Source organism: Procambarus clarkii, chromosome 44 (assembly GCF_040958095.1).
Source record: "Procambarus clarkii isolate CNS0578487 chromosome 44, FALCON_Pclarkii_2.0, whole genome shotgun sequence".
In the NCBI taxonomy this organism is placed as follows: domain Eukaryota; kingdom Metazoa; phylum Arthropoda; class Malacostraca; order Decapoda; family Cambaridae; genus Procambarus; species Procambarus clarkii.
This window is the reverse complement of record NC_091193.1, coordinates 8,387,452-8,410,904: the sequence shown is the minus strand read 5'-3', so window position 1 is coordinate 8,410,904 and position 23,453 is coordinate 8,387,452. Positions and strand designations below refer to the sequence as shown.

Below are 23,453 nucleotides of genomic sequence, written 5' to 3'. Positions count from 1 at the left end.
CATATAGACTTTCCAAATGGCTTGTCCAAGTCTTGTCTCCAGTAGTAGGTTCCATATCCAACTCACACATAACAAACAACTTGGACTTGGTTAACAAGTTGTCTAGTTTGAAATTAAATTATGATTTTAAACTTGTGAGTTTTGATGTGACGGCTCTGTTCACTAGGGTTTCTGTTGATGATCTGTTGTCATTCTTACGGGATCTACTCCCAAGGTATAATTTAACTTTGCCTACTAACACCATTATTGAACTTATAAAATTGTGCATTAAAGATAATTATTTCAGCTTTAATGATTCATTTTATAAACAAACATTTGGCATGGCGATGGGTAATCCCCTCTCCCCTGTTTTGAGCAATCTGTACATGGAATGTTTCGAAACAAATATCCTTCCCAGGATTTTACCCTCAAATTTGCTTTGGTACAGGTACGTTGACGATATTTTGTGCCTGTGGCCGGTTAATCATGACGAAACTGATTTTCTCAATCAAATCAATTCGCTGGTTCCGTCAATTAAATTCACAATTGAGAACGAAGTGAATGGTGTTCTGCCTTTTTTAGACATCATGATTCATAGAATTGGTAGAAGTTTCAAATTCAATGTGTATAGGAAACCTACCAATGTGTGCTCGTATGTACATTTCTATTCAAATCATCATGTTCAGGTCAAGCGGGCAGTTTTTTCTGGTATGTTTCTCAGAGCACTGAGAGTTTGTAGTCCGGAATTTTTCGATGAAGAAATAGCAAATATATTTGAAATTGGGAAGAAGTTAAAATACCCAAAATCGATCTTGGATCTTGCGTTTGGTCAAGCAAAAAGGACTTTCTACAAACAGACTACTAAGTCGAAACCAGAACTGAAAAATTCGTTGGTATTACCATATTCTGAGGGTCTAGTAAATCTTGCCCCAGCCCTGAAGAACCTTAATATTAATTTAGTGTTCAAAAATGATAATACAGTTAAGTCCATGTTAATTAAGAACTCGCCCTCGTCTGTAGCAGGTTGTGTGTATTCCATCCCTTGTAATGAGTGTGCATGTGTTTACATCGGCCAGACAGGTAAAACTCTTTCCTCGCGTTTAAAACAGCATTCATACGCTATTCGTACAGCCCAGCAATCCAGTGCATTGTATTTACATTCCAGTTTATGTAATCATTCTATCGACTTCACAGGGGCAAAATGTATTGTTAAAAGTAAGGATTTTGTTGAACGAAACGTGATCGAGTCTTCCCTGATCAAACATTGTAACAACAGCCTTAATGTGAGCCCCGGTATGTACAAGTTGGATCCCTATTTAAGCCTCAATATAGCACGTCAAAACAATATAGCAATCATTTAAACACGTATGGCATTTGGAGATATTAATAGGAGCTGCCTTGTATGGGCCAATAGGCCTTCTGCAATTACCTTCTTTCTTATAATTCCTTTCCTCCACTTATTTTTGGTGGTCAGGTGATCTGCCCAGGCGGATATAAAGGTCTGATCAGCAATCTTATCCTCATTCTACTTTGCTCTGATGAAGGCGAATTAGCCGAAAACGCGTTAAGCATTTTCTATTTTTCATATGTGGTTATTCTGCATACTTGGATCAGTGTTTTTGTGATCATTGTTGCATATATATATATATATATATATATATATATATATATATATATATATATATATATATATATATATATATATATATATATACGACCTACCATGAACACCCAAATCACGGAACTATTTACTCTACCCACCATGAGAGTAAGGACAAGACAAGAACATATCGATGCCAACACAGAAGACAATGTCCAACATAACAGGCCAATTACACTGGATTAATCTTTGTGTTTAGATAGGAGATGCCTCGTATGGGCCAATAAGCCTTCTGCAGCCCCTATGTTTATCCCTTATGTATCCCCCCATGTTTTTCACCTTCATTGTATTATCACCTGACCTAATGCGGGTATAAAATCAACTAGTATTGTAAGATTGTTCACTTGAGAATGAACCATGGAGGTTCGAAACGTCGTGCAAATTATACAAATAAGTGTAATACACTCTATAGTAAATCACTTCTTTTCTTCACCTTAAAAGTACGAAAATGAGTTTTGGAGAACTCCTATTCCAATTAAGCCCTGATGCTAAGAAAATAGTTAGAGGGATAGAAGCCCTAAACCAGAAAATAATAAATACAGAATATGCGGTCATATTCAATGAAACATATATATATATATATATATATATATATATATATATATATATATATATATATATATATATATATATATATATATATATATATATATATATATATATATATATATATATATATATATATATATATATATATATATATATATATATATATATATATATATATATATATATATATATATATATATATATATATATATATATATATATATATATATATATATATATATATATATATATATATATATATATATATATATATATATATATATATATATATATATATATATATATATATATATATATATATATATATATATGGTGATGTATGCGTCAGGCATCACAACAAGCTGGACTATTAAATGCCAGACGGCAGTATCAAGATCCAATGGGTAAAATCGCGGCCAGATGTCTGCTCATCGACAGGGTTGAACTAAGAGTTCCTCCAGAGGATCAGGAACCACCCAGCCTTGGGGATGAATTGATACAGTCCAACGAGTATATGAAACAATTTAACTGAAACTGAATGTAGTTTTGAACTGCAAATGTTTCAGCAAATTGTGTCAAGTACTCTTCTGTCTTTCCAATTGTCTATCTTTGCTAATGTACCTGTGCTTTGCTTGATGGTATCCTATACTGTGGTGAAGATCATTTACTGCTCAGAAACGACCCAAGAATTACTGGTGGTCAAGGATGAAAGACGACAAGTTGACCTCCTTGTCCTTAATGGACATGGAGTCAGAACATCTGCTTAAACTTGACGGCCAGGGAATTATTCATGATTTTGCAAGCCAAAAAGGTTGCAAATTTAAATTTAGAATTTTGTTTCGTGATTTTTTTACATCTTTTTCAAAGAATACAATGATGACTTTTAGACCATGCATTTTTTTTACACGTAATTTTGATGGGACCTCAAGACCCCGGCCACAGGCCTAAGCAGCCTGTATGGCTATCCACTACTATTCCTGTATTCAAATTGAGCTTATCACATCCCCAACATAATATAAAAAATAAAATATGGTGACATTACGGTGCAGTTGCCAAGACGTAGTACTCCAATATCGCCCTTGTGAATGATGAACACCTGTGTTGCTTGATTTTATGGAAAACTTGTTGAATTCCAAGAAAATGATGAATGGTCACTTTCCTAACACATATGCTGTCAGTATCTGATATCATTATGAACAAATCTGATATCATTATCTTTCAGAAACGTTCAGTGTTTTGTCCGTTTTTATATTCTCATAGTTAGGCTTATCGAGCTCCACCCAGGACAAGTACTGACGTTCCTCAGAATGTAACCTGCATGTTACCCAAGTACAGATTATCTTTTTTAGTCCTAGGAGGTAAACAGAGGCATCAGATGAAAGGATACGTGCTCGGGGACTCTTGTAATGTGAGGAGACTGCACTGTCGCTATAAACCATATAATTGGCTTGAACTGTTGCTATAAGAATTGTTTTACCAGAGGGCCACTAATACTAGTGGACTCGATGAGGACAGGAAGCCGCCGGCTTGTCGAAAGCCCCCCCTCTCCCCCTTTTGGTTGTTATTTGACGTTATATTGGTATTACTTGTTGCAGGAATATCTTATGTATTAACTCGTGAGTGAGACACGTTTTTTTTTTTTGCAGGGATATTCTTAGGCTGGTCCTAAGCCTCTGGCTGGCTCACTCTTACTTGTTGTTGTTTTACTTAGGTGAAGTAAAATGTTGTATCGTGCCCGTGTATATGTGAACCATTTGGGGTTTATTAAAACCTGGTGTGGGTATATATTTTCTTGTCCAAAAACTAGCGTATGCGTAGTTAAAAACTAACATTGCTTCCTCATCACTTCAAGATGCTTCAGGATCATTGCTTCGTTGCATTCATTACTTCATTGCTTCAGGATCACTAGAGGATACGAGCGTCGCCACCATACCTTCATGACTGAACACACAAGTCAACATAAAAAGTTAATTGATGACAAAACATTACAAAGAAGTGTTTGTTTAATTATATACAGCACTCTATTACAGCCGGAGCTAAATTCCTCGTCCTTTAATGTTTTTTCGACTAAATATATCCATTTTTCGATTGCTAATATAAATTTTCATATCCAGTCTACAAATTGTTTCCTTGGATTGCATTACATATTTGTGAAGTTAAATACAAAATATTCACCAAACTTATTTTTTTTTGTTAATGGTTTTATAATGGAGTTGCCTCATTCATGTATTGGCAGGCTACCGTTCACATCCCGCCATTTGTTTGGTGTAGAGCTGCCTGTGTGTTGGTGTAGGAGGCACATGTACCGCCTCACTTACACTTTATCATCAAACAAACTGCATTTTCATTTTTAGTGCTTGAGGGTGTGCCGGTGTGGCTGGTACTACGTGGCAACATCCCTGAGCAAGTACCTGACAAGTAATGGGCCTCTCTGGCGCCCTCGTGTCGGGGCCGTCTGCAGGAGGATGTTAACGCCCGTAGTGAGGGCGGGGGGGGGGGGGGGGCCTTAGTCATTTGGGTGACTTGGTGGTGGCAAATATACACCCCTGAACAGAGGCATTAGTGCGTAGGGGATGAAACTGGCATCGGTAGATATCCGTATCTGATTATTTGTGTGGAGAGGCGAGTCGGCGCCTTACCCAATAATGTTCCACGTGACTCCCGACACGCGTGCGGACAGCATTCCAAGGAGGGAGGCACTGGCTGCCAGACGTACAGGCTGCTCATCAATTTTGCCACCTAGGCACATAATTAATACAATGTCTTTATGCAGGCTCAGTTACATGTTTTACTTTTAGCTGAATGTTAAAATACTCGTTTAAGTATGTATAATAGGAATAATAATTCCTATTAAATAGGCATTTATTTTTTCACTTGTCCCTCGATAGAATCCTTGGTGAGTCAGACACCTTTGATACCGCTCGCCCTATGTGCTTTTGTTCTCGTATTGGCATCCTAAGTTAGTTTTAGCGCCTTTTGAGTATCCTGCGACTTTGATGGTACTACACAGTCTTCCTGTCTTACGGCCTTCTTTAAATACTTACTGAAACACAGTCCGCCTGCTTTCATACCTCTCACTGTATTTCCCACTTCTATACTTCCCTTTACCTATGCCTCTCCTTCCTCTTTACTCAAAAAAAAAAAAAAAAAAAAAAAAACAGTCGAGGTCAGTCAGATCAAACTTAACGTGTGTTTGTCTCCTAAGCCCACCAACATAGGATTATGCCTGAACGGTAGAAGTGAGTGCCCCCAAAGATACAAAGCCAGTGTTCTCAATGCTTATATTCGTCGAGCGTTTACCCACTGCTCTGAATGGAGCAACGTGAGTAGAGAGTTTGAAAGAGTAACTCAGGTATTGGTGAACAACGGATATAGCAACGCGGAAATAAACGCTGCTATAAGAAGACACTTGGACCGTTGGTATAATTCAGAACCTAGAACAGAAACCACAACACCCCTAATAAAATTATATTACAAATCAACCATGCACAGTGAACATATAAAAGAGGAAAGAATAATGAAAGAAATAATCCGTAAAGGAGTAAAAAGCACTACTCCTAACCAAAACATAAACCTGATAATATTCTACAAAACCAAGAAGACTTCCGAACTCCTTATCAAAAACAGCCCGAAGCCGACGGAGAACCCTCTACAGCAGTCAAGCGTTGTATACATGTACACTTGCCCCCACGAAGGATGTAACCTTCAATGTAAGTACATAGGTATGACGTCGACCAAGCTGACGAGGCGTTTGACATGCCATCTTCAATCTGGTGCCCCTAGGAATCACATGAGACAAGCCCATGACATTACTCTAACAAGAGAAATGTTGAACAAGAATACCTGCATAATAGACAAAACCCAAGATGCAAGAAGATTACAAATTCTTGAGGCAATTCACATAAGAATAGAGCGACCTACCATGAACACCCAAATTACGGAACTATTTACTCTACCCACCATGAGAGTAAGGACAAGACAAGAACATATCGATGCCAACACAGAAGACAATGTCCAACATAATAGGCCAATTACACTGGATTAAGCTTTGTGTTTAGATAGGAGATGCCTCGTATGGGCCAATAAGCCTTCTGCAGCCTCTATGTTTCACCTAACATTTATCCCTTATGTATCCCCCATGTTTTCACCTCTATTGTATTATCACCTGACCCAGTGCGGGTATAAAATCAACTAGTATTGTAAGATCTGTTCACTTGAGAATGAACCATGGAGGTTCGAAACGTTGTGCAAATTATATAAATAAGTGTAATACACTCTATAGTAAATCACTTCTTTTCTTCACCTTAAAAGTACGAAAATGAGTTTTGGAGAACTCCTATTTCAATTAAGCCCTGATGCTAAGAAAATAGTTAGAGGGATAGAAGCCCTAAACCAGAAAATAATAAATACAGAATATGCGGTCATATTCAATGAAACATGTTTGAAAGAAAACCTTCTGCCAGTATACACCAATATATATATATATATATATATATATATATATATATATATATATATATATATATATATATATATATATATATATATATATATATATATATGACAATGTCAGACCACGATACCTTCTGAAGATGTATTTAATATACGAAAGTACTTAAGGAAATTTCCTGTTTCATTTTCCTCCGTGGTCTGACATTGTCACATTCTTAATCACGTGTTTATTTTCGTGATACACACACACACACACACACATATATATATATATATATATATATATATATATATATATATATATATATATATATATATATATATATATATATATATATATATATTATTAAATATGACCGAAAAAGTAAGATTAATAATTCTAACGCGAATTTTCTCAATCTTTCGTACATTTCTTTTCACTGTTGGAGGTAAATCAAAAATCAATTCTCCAAAATTCATTTTTATTTCTAGTCTGACGCGACACGAGCGCGTTTCGTAAAACTTATTACATTTTCAAAGACTTTAGTTTACAAATACACAACTGAATAGAACTTACGCATCTCCGACTTTGTTTATATCTGCATAAATGATGCATAAGCAACAGGGCTCCATTAAGGAACATATAATCTCTTCCCACAACCAAACCATCGCCAGAGAAATCCTAGTAAACAACACAGAAATCATCGATAAGTACAGCGATAGCAGGCGGCTTGACGTTTGCGAGGCACTACACATCAAGAAGTCAACACCAGCAATCAACAGCCAATTAATGCACAACTATATTCTACCCACCTCAAGACTCCGCTCCAATATAGAAGCATCAAGAAATATGGACCAATAGGCTTTCTACAATCACTTCTATTCAATACCCATTGTTTCGTGTTCTGTCTTGTGTTGATTGAATTAATACCCTATTAATGCCACCTCTTGTTCTGTCTTGTGTTGATGAAATTAATACCCTATTAATGCCACCTCACCCCATCCACCTCTCTCAAATGCAGATATAAACAAAGTCGGAGATGCGTAAGTTCTATTCAGTTGTGTATGTGTAAACTAAAGTCTTTGAAAATGTAATAAGTTTTACGAAACGCGCTCGTGTCGCGTCAGACTAGAAATAAAAATGAATTTTGGAGAATTGATTTTTGATTTGATTTATATATATATATCACAATCATTTACACAAATACATATACACATAGATAATCTTTTTATATCACAAGTGATTCAACAAGAGGCTCACAACAGTCATTATACAAGGCACCATCTAAAGTGGGTCACACAGTTACTAGTCTTGCTCCACACCCACCCAACTGGGCGGCAGCTTTAGTCATGTGCTCCACACCCACCCAACTGGGCGGCAGCTTTACAGTCATGTGCATGCATTACCTACAGTAAGCAAATTTTGGATACTTCGCTATGATTCCCGGCAGTACATCATTATGAATGAAGTACTTACACATTTCTTGGACTCCATTGATGGTCTTATCTCTGTATTCCGCGATTTTTTTCACATTCTATTATACAATGACGCAAAGTATGTGAGTAGTTCTGCTGACAGAGTTTACATTTAGTCAAATCTACATCAACAGATGTTACAAACTCCCAGAGGTACTTGTAGCCGAGCCTAAGCCTAGCAGTGGTAACATCTAGAAGTTTACTAACATTATTGGATGACCCATAGACGTGCGGTTCTTCATGCATAATAGAATGATGATAGATGGAGTAACTGGTGTGAATTTCACTTTGCCTCAAGTCTACGAGATTTAGTTGATGTTTCCGGAATACTGTATTACTACTCTCATCCTGCTCAAAGGCAGTCCAAGATGGTAATCAATTCCTCTTTATGAGCAAAAGTCTTGGCTAACTCATCAGTTCTATCATGCATCCGCTATCATTACAGGATGTGAGCTACGCTTGTGGTGTCCCATCTATCCAGTATTCTTTGTCGTATAACGCTTTGAAACTACTGACGGCCTTGGCCTCCACCACCTTCTTTCTCACTTGGCTTGTTCCAACCGTCTAATATTTTGCTTGCAAAAGTAAACTTTTTAATATATTTTGGCACCTTTGTTTCCTTAGCTTGAATCTGTGTCCTCTTGTTCGTGAAGTTGCTGGTTTCAGGAATTCATCTTTGTGTATGTGTTCCTGTTGGGGACATATATGATAGATACAACAAACAGCTATAAAGGCGGGGTCCAAGAGCTAACAGTTCGATCCTATAGGCACAAATAGTAAAAACTCACTCTCTCTCCTCTCTCTCTCTCTCTCTCTCTCTCTCTCTCTCTCTCTCTCTCTCTCTCTCTCTCTCTCTCTCTCTCTCTCTCTCTCACTCTCTCTCTCTCTCTCATGATAGCTATCACCCACCAGTGTCAACATCATAAGAGTTATCCCCCACCAGTGTCAACACCATAAGAGTTATCCCCCACCAGTGTCAACACCATAAGAGTTATCCCCCACCAGTGTCAACACCATAAGAGTTATCCCCCACCAGTGTCAACATCATAAGAGTTATCCCCCACCAGTGTCAACATCATAAGAGTTATCCCCCACCAGTGTCAACACCATAAGAGTTATCCCCCACCAGTGACAACACCATAAGAGTTATCCCCCACCAGTGTCAACACCATAAGAGTTATCCCCCACCAGTGTCAACACCATAAGAGTTATCCCCCACCAGTGTCAACACCATAAGAGTTATCCCCCACCAGTGTCAACATCATAAGAGTTATCCCCCACCAGTGTCAACACCATAAGAGTTATCCCCCACCAGTGTCAACACCATAAGAGTTATCCCCCACCAGTGTCAACATCATAAGAGTTATCCCCCACCAGTGTCAACATCATAAGAGTTATCCCCCACCAGTGTCAACATCATAAGAGTTATCCCCCACCAGTGTCAACATCATAAGAGTTATCCCCCACCAGTGTCAACACCATAAGAGTTATCCCCCACCAGTGTCAACACCATAAGAGTTATCCCCCACCAGTGTCAACACCATAAGAGTTATCCCCCACCAGTGTCAACATCATAAGAGTTATCCCCCACCAGTGTCAACACCATAAGAGTTATCCCCCACCAGTGTCAACATCATAAGAGTTATCCCCCACCAGTGTCAACACCATAAGAATTATCCCCCACCAGTGTCAACATCACACAAGCTATCCCCCACCAGTGACAACACCATAAGAGTTATCCTCTACTAGTGCCAGCATAACAAACTACACCCCCCCCCACACACACACACACAGAGGCGTGTTTGGGTGTGGAGCAGCTATGACTGGTGTAGACCAGTGACTGTGCACCACGCCAGGCGTCAAGGACGATCATAGCGTCACTTAGCAACAGCCACACGGAACCTGCACGGTACCTGTAAGACATGGTACCAACATTATATATATATATTGCGAGCTATAAATAGTATACCTCATATGATTTATGCTTGAGTAGTTAAAGCTGTGTAGAAAATGGAACTTAAACTGGCGTTACTGGTAGAGTTAGGGTAAAAGGGAGCGTGGTGGTGTACCATATGAAAAAACACCTGGAGGAGATAGCTGCCAGGTTTCACCAGTGTGGAGGTCACTGGCCTGCTTGCTGACATGGCGGCATCAAGGCCACACCACCATGCTTGCGGGGGAAAACATTGCTTAAGAGTGTGTGTCTTGCCACACCACCACCACTCTCAAGGTCACCTTCGCTCTCTCCAACACAATTACTACATCCTCCGTCTCAACACCTACCACCCGCAATTATGACAAAACCACTTAACAAACAAACCCTTTCATGAAACTGGGGTGCTACATAGCCTTCCCGGCTTGGTGCATTCTTTGATAATTATTTACTTACTTCCATGAAACTATTGAACACGTTTGTATATACTCTTCTATAAGCACCAGGGAGAAGGGTGGGTTGGGGGGGGGGGCAGTAGCCAAAAGTCCGTGTTTGATATTCCACTACAGCATCACTATCTCAGGGGGTCCTCAGGACTATTATTTCCTGTTCTTCGCTTTCTTGTTTTGGCTTTGTGTCTACATGGGGCTCTACAGGCGACAGTGTTGGGTATCGTGGGAGATTTAATTTTTTTTTTTTAAATTTTGCCCCGAGGGGCGAGTTTATTGGGCAGCGCCACTCATCTTGTGAGTGGACATACCCCCATAGCAGCATATGCAACACTCCCCAAAAGGAAGAAACCCCGCTGGATTGTTCATCCTGTCACTTGTACCCAGACACAGTTGGGACTTGCTTAACTGTCTGAAGTGAACAGCTCCTCAAACAAGAAGATTAACATCTGTTCTCGACGATATTCCGCGTTAAGTCGATGGTGATCGCCTGACCATTTCTGAAAGCGGTGTATAGGCCTGTGGTTGTGTCTAAAATGCTAGGTACATTGCGATTCTCAAACATGGGCGTTTGTACCCGATAAGACGTCGAGACTGCATCTTCGGAGCCATACTCATCTACGCCGAAGAGATCCTCAAAGTCTACATGCTCGTCTGAAGATGCGTAATCCTCTTCGTCCTGTGTCGCCAGTATTCCTGCTTTTTTTGTATTATGTATCACTGTCAGCGTCGTATGGGTGTCCACAGTTGTCGTCGTCCGTGGAGTGTCCGTCTGGGTGTCCACAGTTGTCGTCAGCCGTGGGACTTCGGTCTGGGTGGTTGCAATTCCATATTCAGTCACTGGTGCCAGTACAGACTCAATAAAATTTGCTTCCAGAAGCCCGTTCATTGTTCTGAGGAACAAGTTTCTTGTTTCATAAGAATAAAGGTAACTGCAGAAGGCCTATTGGCCCATACGAGGCAGCTCCTATTCTATAACCACCCAATCCCACTCATATACTTGTCCAACCCGTGCTTGAAACAATCGAGGGACCCCACCTCCACAATGTTACGCGGCAATTGGTTCCACAAATCAACAACCCTGTTACTGAACCAGTATTTACCCAAGTCTTTCCTAAATCTAAACTTATCCAATTTATATCCATTGTTTCGTGTTCTGTCCTGTGTTGATACTTTTAATACCCTATTAATATCCCCCCGGTTATGTCCATTCATCCACTTGTAAACCTCTATCATGTCACCCCTAACTCTTCGCCTTTCCAGTGAATGCAACTTAAGCTTTGTTAATCTTTCTTCATATGAAAGATTTCTAATTTGGGGAATTAACTTAGTCATCCTACGCTGGACACGTTCAAGTGAATTTATATCCATTCTATAATATGGCGACCAAAACTGAACTGCATAATCTAAATGGGGCCTAACTAGAGCAAGATATAGCTTGAGAACCACACCAGGTGTCTTGTTACTAACGCTGCGATTAATAAATCCAAGTGTCCGATTTGCCTTATTACGAACATTTATGCATTGATCCTTTTGTTTTAAATTCTTACTAATCATAACTCCCAGATCCCTTTCGCAATCCGACTTCGCAATCACAACACCATCTAGCTCGTATCTTGTAACTCTATCATCATTACCTAACCTCAGAACTTTACATTTATCAGCATTAAACTGCATCTGCCAATCCTTTGACCATTTCAAAACCCTATCTAGATCAACTTGAAGTGATAGTGAGTCCTCCTCCGAATTAATTTCCCTACCGATTTTCGTATCATCGGCAAATTTGCAAATGTTGCTACTCAAACCTGAATCTAAATCATTTATATATATTATAAACAACAGAGGTCCCAGGACAGAGCCTTGAGGCACTCCACTTACAACATTTTCCCACTCTGACTTGATTCCATTTATACTAACTCTCTGTTTCCTTTGGTATAGCCATGCCCTAATCCAGCTTAATATAGCACCCCCAATACCATGAGACTCTATTTTTTTAATCAGTCTTTCATGTGGCACTGTATCAAAAGCTTTGCTAAAGTCAAGGTATACAACATCGCAATCCTTACCACTATCAACTGCCTCAACAATGCTAGAATAAAAAGATAACAAATTTGTTAAACATGAACGGCCATTTATAAAACCATGTTGCGACTCAATTATTAATTTATGTTTTTCAAGATGAAGACGAATTTTATTTGCTATTATAGATTCCAGTAACTTTCCCACAATAGACGTTAGGCTAATTGGTCGATAGTTAGACGCAAGTGATCTATCTCCTTTCTTAAAAACTGGTATCACATTAGCAACTTTCCAAAACTCTGGCACTCTGCCTGACTCTATTGATTTATTAAATATGGTTGACAGTGGGTCACAAAGCTCCTCTTTGCATTCTTTAAGCACCCTAGCAAACACTTCATCCGGCCCTGGGGATTTGTTTGGTTTGAGTTTTACTATTTGTTTAAGAACATCCTCCCTGGTAACTGCTAAACTCGTCAACCTGTCCTCGTCCCCACCCACATAGACTTGTTCGGCTGAAGGCATATTGTTAAGTTCCTCTTTAGTAAATACAGATACAAAATATTTATTAAAAATACTACTCATCTCTTCATCACTATCTGTTATTTGACCTGTCTCAGTTTTTAATGGACCTATCCTTTCCCTAGTCTTAGTACGATATAACTGAAAAAACCCTTTAGGATTTGTCTTTGCTTGCCCTGCTATGCGAACTTCATAGTTTCTTTTTGCTTTCCTTATCTCTTTTTTAACATTTCTATCCAGTTGTACGAATTCCTGTTCTAAAGTGACCTCCCCATTTTTAATCCTTTTGTACCAAGCTCTCTTTTTACCTATAAGGTTCTTCAAATTCTTTGTTATCCACTTTGGGTCATTAGTATACGATCTATTCAATTTGTATGGTATACTACGTTCCTGTGCTTTGTTTAGAATATTCTTAAATAAGTTATATATTGAATCCACATCGAAATCCCCATTTAAGTCACCTATCGCTGGGTTCATGTCTCGCTCCAAGACCGGCCCACACCCCATACCCAAGCCTTTCCAATCAATTTGACCCAAAAAATTTCTTAGGCTATTAAAATCAGCTTTTCGAAAATCTGGCACTTTAACAGAATTTTCTCCTACTGGTCTATTCCATTCTATGCTAAATCTGATTTCTTTGTGATCACTGCTCCCTAGCTCACTCCCTATTTCGATGTCATTAATTTGCGTTTCCCTGTTAGTTAACACTAAATCTAAAATATTATTTTCCCGTGTTGGTTCCTTAATGTGTTGCGTAAGAAAGCAATCGTCAATTAATTCTAGAAAATCTTCTGCTTCACTATTCCCTGTTTTGTTCAACCAGTTTATTCCGCTAAAATTAAAGTCACCCATGACATAAATACTGTTAGATCTAGATGCTCTAGATATTTCATCCCATAGATGCTTTGCTTCCATTCTGTCTAAATTTGGTGGCCTATATATTACTCCTATTATAATATTATTAGCTTTTTCGTTTAATTCAATCCAAATAGTTTCTGTGTGTGGCTCTGTTTTGATTCCCTCTTTGAGACTACATTTCAAATTGTCCCTAACATATATGGCTACTCCACCTCCTCGTCTAATATATCTATCTGTGTGAAATAGTTTAAATCCATATATTTGATATTCAGCTAATAGTTCTCTATTTTCTACATTCATCCACGTTTCGGTAAGTGCAATAATATCTATTTTTTCTGTGCAGACAAGAGCATTTAATTCGTTAATTTTATTTCTTAGACTTCTACTGTTAGTGTAATATACCCTAAGTGAATTGTTATTTTGCGGACCTTCTCTTTCCCTGATCGTTTTGCCAATTCCTTTCTCCCACAAACACATACTTTTATTACCTCCTTCCTCCAAATCAATTCCCATACCTCTATCTACTAACAGTTTAAACCCAAACAAACACCTCTAACCACTTCTTCTAGCGAGTTCGCAACAGCAACAACCCCAGCTCTCGATAGATGCACCCCATCACGAGCATACATTTCATTTCTTCCATAGAAGTGTTCCCAGTTGTCTATGAAAGATATTGCATTTGATTTGCAATATCTTTCCAGCCGGCAATTGACACCAAGTGCCCTCGATATCCATTCATTTCCCACTCCCTTTCTTGGAAGAATGCCACATATGATCGGGATTCCTCCCTTGCTCCTAACTAACTCTATGGCTGTTTTATACCTCTGAATCAGTTCCTCACTCCTGACTCGACCAACATCATTTCCTCCCACGCTAATGCAAATAATGGGATTGTTCCCATTACCAGCCATAATATCATTCATGTTGTTTATAATATCACCAATGCCAGCTCCGGGATAGCAAACCCTTAACCTGTTCCCCCTATCTCTAGCACAAAACGTTCTATCCAAATACCTTATCTGGGAATCTCCCACAACTAATGTTTGCTTAGGTACTTCCTTTACTTTCTGAGGGGCCTGCGCTTCCTTTCTCTTCGTTGCTTTCCCTTTTGCGCGATCCACAGTCTCTCCACAGCACTCGTCCTCCAAAACGTCAAATGAATTTGAAGTTGCTATGGCGTTTGAAGGCGGCTTTATCAAAGTCTTCTTAAGGCCCCTGTCTTTCGCAACTCTCCAAGACGAGGTCCCTTTACTGCTGGTCTCCTCCTTCGTTACTTCTCGTTGTTTTTTAAGCTGACGCACCTCCTCCCGCAGAGAGTCCAACTCTGTCCTCAGGGCTCCCACTAGAGTCACCAGGTCCTTCACTACAACTTCCATATTGCTATGATAATATCCCATATTGCTATGATAATATATGCTATGATGTTTCGCAACTGTCCGCATGGGCAATGATCTGGATGTGGATGTTCTGGATGGATGTCGGCGTCTCTGGTTTTGGTGGGTCCTGCTGCTGAGGCTTATTTGGGCGTCCAGTACATACGGTCGTAGTCTGCATCTGACTTGTAGAAGAGAGGCTCGGGAATTGGTGAGGTCCAAGGTCGCGACGACTTGTCTCTGGGTGGTCGGCGGCGTGGTGGTCTTCTCTTTAATCTTCTTCAGTTCTTCCTTCCTTTTTGTGCAGAGGAACTGTTCTCCACAGTTCGCGCATTTCTTGGCGGTGGCGGTACACTCCTTGTACTTGTGATTGCTAGAGCATGAGCTGCATTTGTTTGAGAAGTACTCATAACTCAACCCGTCCTCGACTCACACTGATGACGTCCGAACACTTCCAGAACGTGTTTCGCTGATGATTCTTGTTCGAACTACAACACTGTAATTGCTTCACCCACGTACTACACATACAAATAATCGGCAACAGAACCTAAACACCTAACTTAACCAGTGCTTAAATATGCACAATATGCAAATATATAATAATATTAATTTATATTTGAGACACGTTCTGTTTTGAATGAACAGCAAGTTAAAATTGATGAATGCGTCTTTGGGGTCGACCACTGGATAGAATGGACTTGATCCGAGGACGGGTTGGGTGAGGAGATGATTCCGAAGCATTTGAATCCTTTCTTCGCTGCTTCCTGTGCCTATTCTTCTGTCTCGAAGGCCATCTTCATCCTAAGACGAGTGTTGTCAGCTGTCTTGATGGGTAGAGCTGTCGTCGCTTTCAGAGTTGAGTTTGTGTAGTTTGCCGGCAGCTGCGTGGGAACACAACTTGCCAGCGGGACAGGAGAGGGGTACGTCCGACCGCGGTGGCTGCTTGCAACAAAACTGTAAATATATATTATATTATACCACACAAAACTGGTTGTATGGTATCAATTCTTAAGTGATTTATAGCTAAGGACCATTCAAGCTTGCTTCACAATTTTAGGCTCAGCGCGGCCCGAGCATGCACCAACGGTTGATGATAAACTGTGCCAAAATTATACCGGGTGTGTCGTCGGGGATTGCTTAGTCATGGAGTTGAATTAATAAGTTTCATGACTAAACAATCATTATAAACGATTGCTGGTCTATAATCATACAAACATTTGCATTAATAACAAATTAATTAATTAATTAATAATATTAATTTGCATTATTGCAAATAATGCAAATTGCATTATTAACAAATAGGCAGTAGTATAACTGAATTTATTTTCGTCACAACTTTGTTGTAGAACAAGTTTACCTTGATAACATCAACTACTGTCCAGTTAGTCTTACTAGTATATCATCATATCGGGAACAAGAAACATACGTCATGTATATATCGAGGTTAACTTAGCCAAACGCAAGGAACTCAGCCCTCAGCTCCCCAAGGCATAACTGTGACGTGCTTATCTCTGAAGCTAGACACAGATATAGTGAAATAATCAATGATGGAGTCAGAGTTTGTCTCCTGTGGATTCCTTCCCATATTGGTCTCCGAATGCATGATAGAACAGATGGGTTAGCCAAGACTTTTGCTCGTAAAGAGGGAATTGATTACCAACTTGGACTGCCTTTGAGCAGCCTGAGGGCAGCAATATCCCAGGAACATCAACTAAATTTCGGAGACTTGAGGCAAAGTGAAATTCACACCAGTTACTCCATCTATCATCATTCTATTTTGCATGAAGAACCGCACGTCTATGGGTCATCCACTAATGTTAGCAGACTTCTAGATGTTACCACTGCTAGGCTTAGGCTCGGCTACAAGTACCTCTGGGAGTTTGTAACATCTGCTGATGTAGATTTGACTAAATGTAAACTCTGTCAGTAGAACTATTCGCATACTTTGCGTCATTATATAATGGAATGTGAAAAAATTGCGGAATTTAGAGATAACACCATCAATAGTGTCCAAGAAATGTGTAAGTACTTCATTCATAATGATGTGCTGCCCGAAATCTTAGCGAAGTATCCATAATTTGCTTACTGTAGGTAATGCATGCACATGACTGTAAAGCTGCCGCCCAGTTGGGTGGGTGTGGAGCACATGACTGTAAAGCTGCCGCCCAGTTGGGTGAGTGTGCAGCACATGACTGTAAAGCTGCCGCCCAGTTGGGTGGGTGTGGAGCACATGACTGTAAAGCTGCCGCCCAGTTGGGTGGGTGTGCAGCACATGACTGTAAAGCTGCCGCCCAGTTGGGTGGGTGTGCAGTAAGACTAGTAACTGTGTGACTCATCATAGATGTAAAGTGCCTTGTATAGTGACTGTTGTGAGCCTCTTGTTGATCACTTGTGACACAAAGATTATTGATGTGTGTATTTGTGTGATTAGATATGTATGTGTATGTATATATGTATACGTATATATATATGTACATGTATGTATGAGGGTGTGTACATGTGTATATGACATTGATAATTTTGTAACTAGCGTCAAACATTGTTAATTGCTTAGCTAAACGAACTAGAGGGTTCAGTTCCTGAACCGATTATGTGCCGCTGTAATCCTTTACACCACCGCCCATGGGATGGGTATGGGGTGCATAATAAAGAAAGAAATTGAATTGAGGAACTCAGCACCGTCATCCCATCCAGGTACTAACTAGACCCAACAATGCTTAACCTCGTGTAGTAACTGTCATAGACTCGTATACCCATTATTCTCAAATTGTAAAATTCATTTCTGAATTAGAGAACTACGGGCTCACCATAGCCCGTGCTACTTGGAACTTTTTGTTCCAGGTAGCGAATCTTTAACAACAACAACATTTCTGAATTTCTATATTCTGTATATACCAATAATATTGTAATCTTCACATATCTCAAAACAATATTTATATGGAATGCTTACAGTTTCTTAAGTTAAACTAACTAGTTCTTACCTGATCATGACTACAGTTTTTGTCGTTTTATTAAACGACAAAACGTTTAATAAAATGTATTTAATTATTTTAAATATTTTAAAGAACATAAAAGTAAAATCTAATGCATTTACATTTGTAAGTAGGTTATTTCCTGGTAGTGACATAGCCAGTGAGCGTAGGAACGCGCCGACTCTCACTGTTGCTGGGCTCTAATTGTTACTTTAGTTTAGTTCATTTATTATGCACCCCATACCCATCTTGTGGGCGGTAGTGGAAAGGGTTACAGAGGCACATAATGGGCTCAGGGACTGAACCCCACAATTCATTTAGCTAAGCAAGTTACAATCTTGATGAGCTAGTTATAAAATTCAGTGCACATCTTCACATCAAGAATGGACTCGAAAACCGACCACAAGTACAGTTTCTAAATTAAGCAACTGACATATGTGGAGAACTAGTGTTACAATTTATATGTTTGTTCTGCACACTTCATTGCCAACCCACTCCACTATGTTATATTTAAATCACAACTTGTAAAGATTACCGAGGTATTCTTCCTTTTCTCGAACAAAAAACGCGCATAATAAAGCCTATAAATGCAAGTTCATGTCTTTTGCCGGTATAAATATAATATAAAATATACTATATCTCCACCTATCCATCCATGTATGAAGCCGGCAACGTCCCTACTCCACCACCCCAGCCATGACTGGCCGCTGGGTCCTCGCACTTCTCGCCCAAGCTGCAACACTTAACAACATGATCATCTCAACCCACCTTTATTTCATAATTGCCACCTTTCCAAATAACATTATAATTCATGATAATTGTATAATACATGAATGAAATGCAACAATTGAAGGTACAACTTACAAATTATTCTTTGTTTATAAAAATTTTTGGCAAGTTGTAATCATTTTATGGGATGTTTTCTTTTACATTTTCGAGCTTTATATTTTAGTTCAATTACTTTGTAACCGAAAAATAACACCAATTTTTTTTAGATAGACTAGATGTATATTAAAAGTTACATTTAGCAGTTAATACAGAAGAATGTATGCATTAAAGCGATCAGCATAGAATTCCACGCCTTGACGGTTTAGGTCATGGAGAACACACACGTGCCAACCCTCCCGAACCCACTCGCCATGTGTCGTCGCTTGCTGAAATTTGTGACAACATTTGGCGCCGTCTTTTCATATTTACTTATTTACTTGTCACAACATTGGCCACACAGCCACTACCCTATTAAACTACGATCATACTGTTACAGTAAAAATATTCACAGTATAAAGTATATTCACTAAACGACAATAAACATACCATTTGGTGTAAAAAATATTACTTTATTGCTTATTTATTAAATTGGCGTCTGTTTATCTTTGTTTATATATATTTACAGTACTTTTAGTTTAGTTCATTTATTATGCACCCCATACCCATCTTGTGGGCGGTAGTGGAAAGGGTTACAGAGGCACATAATGGGGTCAGGGACTGAACCCAATTCATTTAGCTAAGCAAGTTACAATCTTGATGAGCTAGTTACAAAATTCAATATAAGTCATGACATCATCAATGAGTTCGAGATCGATCACAAGATCGATCACATTAAGCAACTGACATATGTGGAGAGCTAGTGTCATAATGGATATGTACAGTATATATATATATATATGTCGTACCTAGTAGCCAGAACGCACTTCTCAGCCTACTATGCAAGGCCCGATTTGCCTAATAAGCCAAGTTTTACTGAATTAATATATTTTCTCTAATTTTTTTCTTATGAAATGATAAAGCTACCCATTTCATTATGTATGAGGTCAATTTTTTTTATTGGAGTTGAAATTAACGTAGATATATGACCGAACCTAACCAACCCTACCTAACCTAACCTAACCTATCTTTATAGGTTAGGTTAGGTTAGGTAGCCGAAAAAGTTAGGTTAGATTAGGTAGGTTAGGTAGTCGAAAAACAATTAATTCATGAAAACTTGGCTTATTAGGCAAATTGGCCTTGCATAGTAGGCTGAGAAGTGCGTTCTGGCTACTAGGTACGACATACATATATATATATATATATATATATATATATATATATATATATATATATATATATATATATATATATGTCGTACCTAGTAGCCAGAACGCACTTTTCTGCCTACTATGCATGGCCCGATTTGCCTAATAAGCCAAGTTTTCATGAATTAATTGTTTTTCGACTACCTAACCTACCTAACCTGACCTAACCTAACTTTTTCGGCTACCTAACCTACCCTAACCTATAAAGATAGGTTAGGTTAGGTTAGGTAGGGTTGGTTAGGTTCGGTCATATATCTACGTTAATTTTAACTCCAATACAAAAAAATTGACCTCATACATAATGAAATGGGTAGCTTTATCATTTCATACGAAAAAAATTTGAGAAAATATATTAATTCAGGAAAAACTGGCTTATTAGGCAAATCGGGCCTTGCATAGTAGGCTGAAAAGTGTGTTCTGGCTACTAGGTACGACATATATATATATATATATATATATATATATATATGTCGTACCTAATAGCCAGAACGCACTTCTCAGCCTACTATGCAAGGCCCGATTTGCCTAATAAGCCAAGTTTTCCTTAAATAATATATTTTCTCTAATTTTTTTCTTATGAAATGATAAAGTTACCCATTTCATTATGTATGAGGTCAATTTTTTTTTATTGGAGTTAAAATTAACGTAGATATATGACCGAACCTAACCAACCCTACCTAACCTAACCTAACCTATCTTTATAGGTTAGGTTAGGTTAGGTAGCCGAAAAAGGTTAGGTAGGTTAGGTAGTCGAAAAAACATTATTTCATGAAAACTTGGCTTATTAGGCAAATCGGGCCTTGCATAGTAGGCTGAGAATTGCATTCTGGCTACTAGGTACGACATATATATATATATATATATATATATATATATATATATATATATATATATATATATATATGTCGTACCTAGTAGCCAGAACTCACTTCTCAGCCTACTATTCAAGGCCCGATTTGCCTAATAAGCCAAGTTTTCCTGAATTAATATATTTACTACAATTTTTTTCTTATGAAATGATAAAGCTACCCTTTTCACTATGTATGAGGTCAATTTTTTTTATTGGAGTTAAAATTAACGTAGATATATGACCGAACCTAACCAACCCTACCTAACCTAACCTAACCTATATTTATAGGTAAGGTTAGGTTAGGTAGCCAAAAAAAGCTAGGTTAGGTTAGGTTAGGTAGGTTAGGTAGACGAAAAAACATTAATTCATGAAAACTTGGCTTATTAGGCAAATCGGGCCTTGAATAGTAGGCTGAGAAGTGCGTTCTGGCTATTAGGTACGACATATATATATATATATATATATATGTCGTACCTAGTAGCCAGAACACACTTCTCGGCCTACTATTCAAGGCCCGATTTGCCTAATAAGCCAAGTTTTCCTGAATTAATCTATTTTCTGTAATATTTTTCTTTTGAAATGATAAAGCTACCCATTTCATTATGTATGAGGTCAATTTTTTGTTATTGGAGTTAAAATTAACGTAGATATATGACCGAACTTAACCAACCCTACCTAACCTAACCTAACCTATCTTTATAGGTTAAGTTAGGTTAGCGAGCCGAAAAAGTTAGGTTAGGTTAGGTTAGGTAGTTTAGGTAGTGGAAAAACAATTAATTCATGAAAACTTGGCTTATTAGGCAAATCGGGCCTTGCATAGTAGGCATAGAAGTGCGTTCTGGCTACTAGGTACGACATATATATATATATATATATATATATATATATATATATATATATATATATATATATATTATATATATATATATATATATATATATATATATATATATATATATATATATATATATATATTATATATATATATATATATTAGTGTAGTACAGTAATATATAATATATTAAATACTTATATATATATTATTACAGTATATTATATACATTATGTATACAGTATATTATATATATTAGTATACAGTATTTTAGTAGCAGTCTTTCTTGTAACATATGTTGTTGAATATGGCTGAAAAGGTAAGATTAATGATTCTAACATGAATCTTCTCAATATTTCTTATGTTTTTCTTCACTGTCAAGAATTATTGAAAAATTAACTCTCCAAAGTTCATTTTCACACTTTATTTATGGTCTGATGCCTAGAAGCATTATGCAAGACACTTCTTACATTTTCATAGACAATTTAAAATACTCTTTTTTTTTCATGTTTTTTTTGGGTGAGGTGATAGGACACAAATGTTTCTGGGCAAAGTGACAGGACACAAATCAATGGGGAAAAGACAATTTTACATACTCTGTTAATTTTTTGTTTTGGGGTGAGGTGACAAAACACGAATCAATGGGTACATTGCATGTTTTGTCTTCTTGCTTCTGTGTTGGTTCGGAGTCTTGAAGTGGGTAGAATGTAATTATGTGTTAATTGGCTTTTCATTGCTGGTGTTGAGTGCCCAGCGGAGAGAGAACCTCGCATCCTAGGGAACCAAAACCCGGATGACCCTGCACTTTTCCCAGATGGCATCACAATATACCCCTTGTTGTTTCCCCTGTGGTTTCCAACCACAGGGAAACAACAAAATCAATCAAGTACAGTCGACTGGAAGGTCAATACCCCTTTGTTCCCATAGCATTCCCTTTGTTCCATTTTTGAGCCAACTCTTTTTGTCATGTAAATCAATGACATAGATGAGAATATTACAAACCACATCATCAAATTTGCAGATGACACAAATATCTAGAGAAAAGTGGGAAGTGGTGATATTGAGACCCCTGCAAAGAGATCTACATGAACTCCACAAATGGTTAGATGTCTGGCAAATGCTTTTTAATGTCAATAAATGCAAGACCTGCATGTGGGGCACAATAATCCATGTCACAACTACCAAATTGACAGCACTACCTTACAACAGATAAATAAAGAAAAGAACCTTGGAGTCAGAATCCATCATTCACTAAAAGTTGCACAACAGGTGGGAGCGACAGTAAAAAAAAAGCAAACCAAACCCTGGAACTGATCAAGCGTACCTTTACCTTCTAGGAAAAGAAAGTAGTCTTTCAGTTGTTTAAGTCTCTGGTCCAATCTCACCTGGATTATAGCATTCAGGCATGGAGACTTGATCTTCAGAAAGACACAGCTGCTCTGGAAAAGATGCAACACCGGGCAACAAAAATCATTCCAGAT

General features: G+C 38.2%; 1 protein-coding gene across 8 annotated transcripts in view; it reads left to right on the top strand.

The window, feature by feature from the left end:
- The window catches only part of Irbp18 (Inverted repeat binding protein 18 kDa), a 55,585-nt gene that overhangs the window by 5,084 nt on the left and 27,048 nt on the right, over positions 1-23,453 (top strand). For 3 of the 8 annotated variants that reach the window (XM_069300623.1, XM_069300621.1, XM_069300622.1), the window contains exon 2: positions 3,835-3,899. The exons of the other annotated variants lie outside the window; for them this stretch is intronic. The gene's annotated coding sequence lies outside the window, so the exon portion shown is untranslated. The remainder of the gene's footprint in view (positions 1-3,834; positions 3,900-23,453) is intronic. 8 annotated transcript variants of the gene reach the window in all.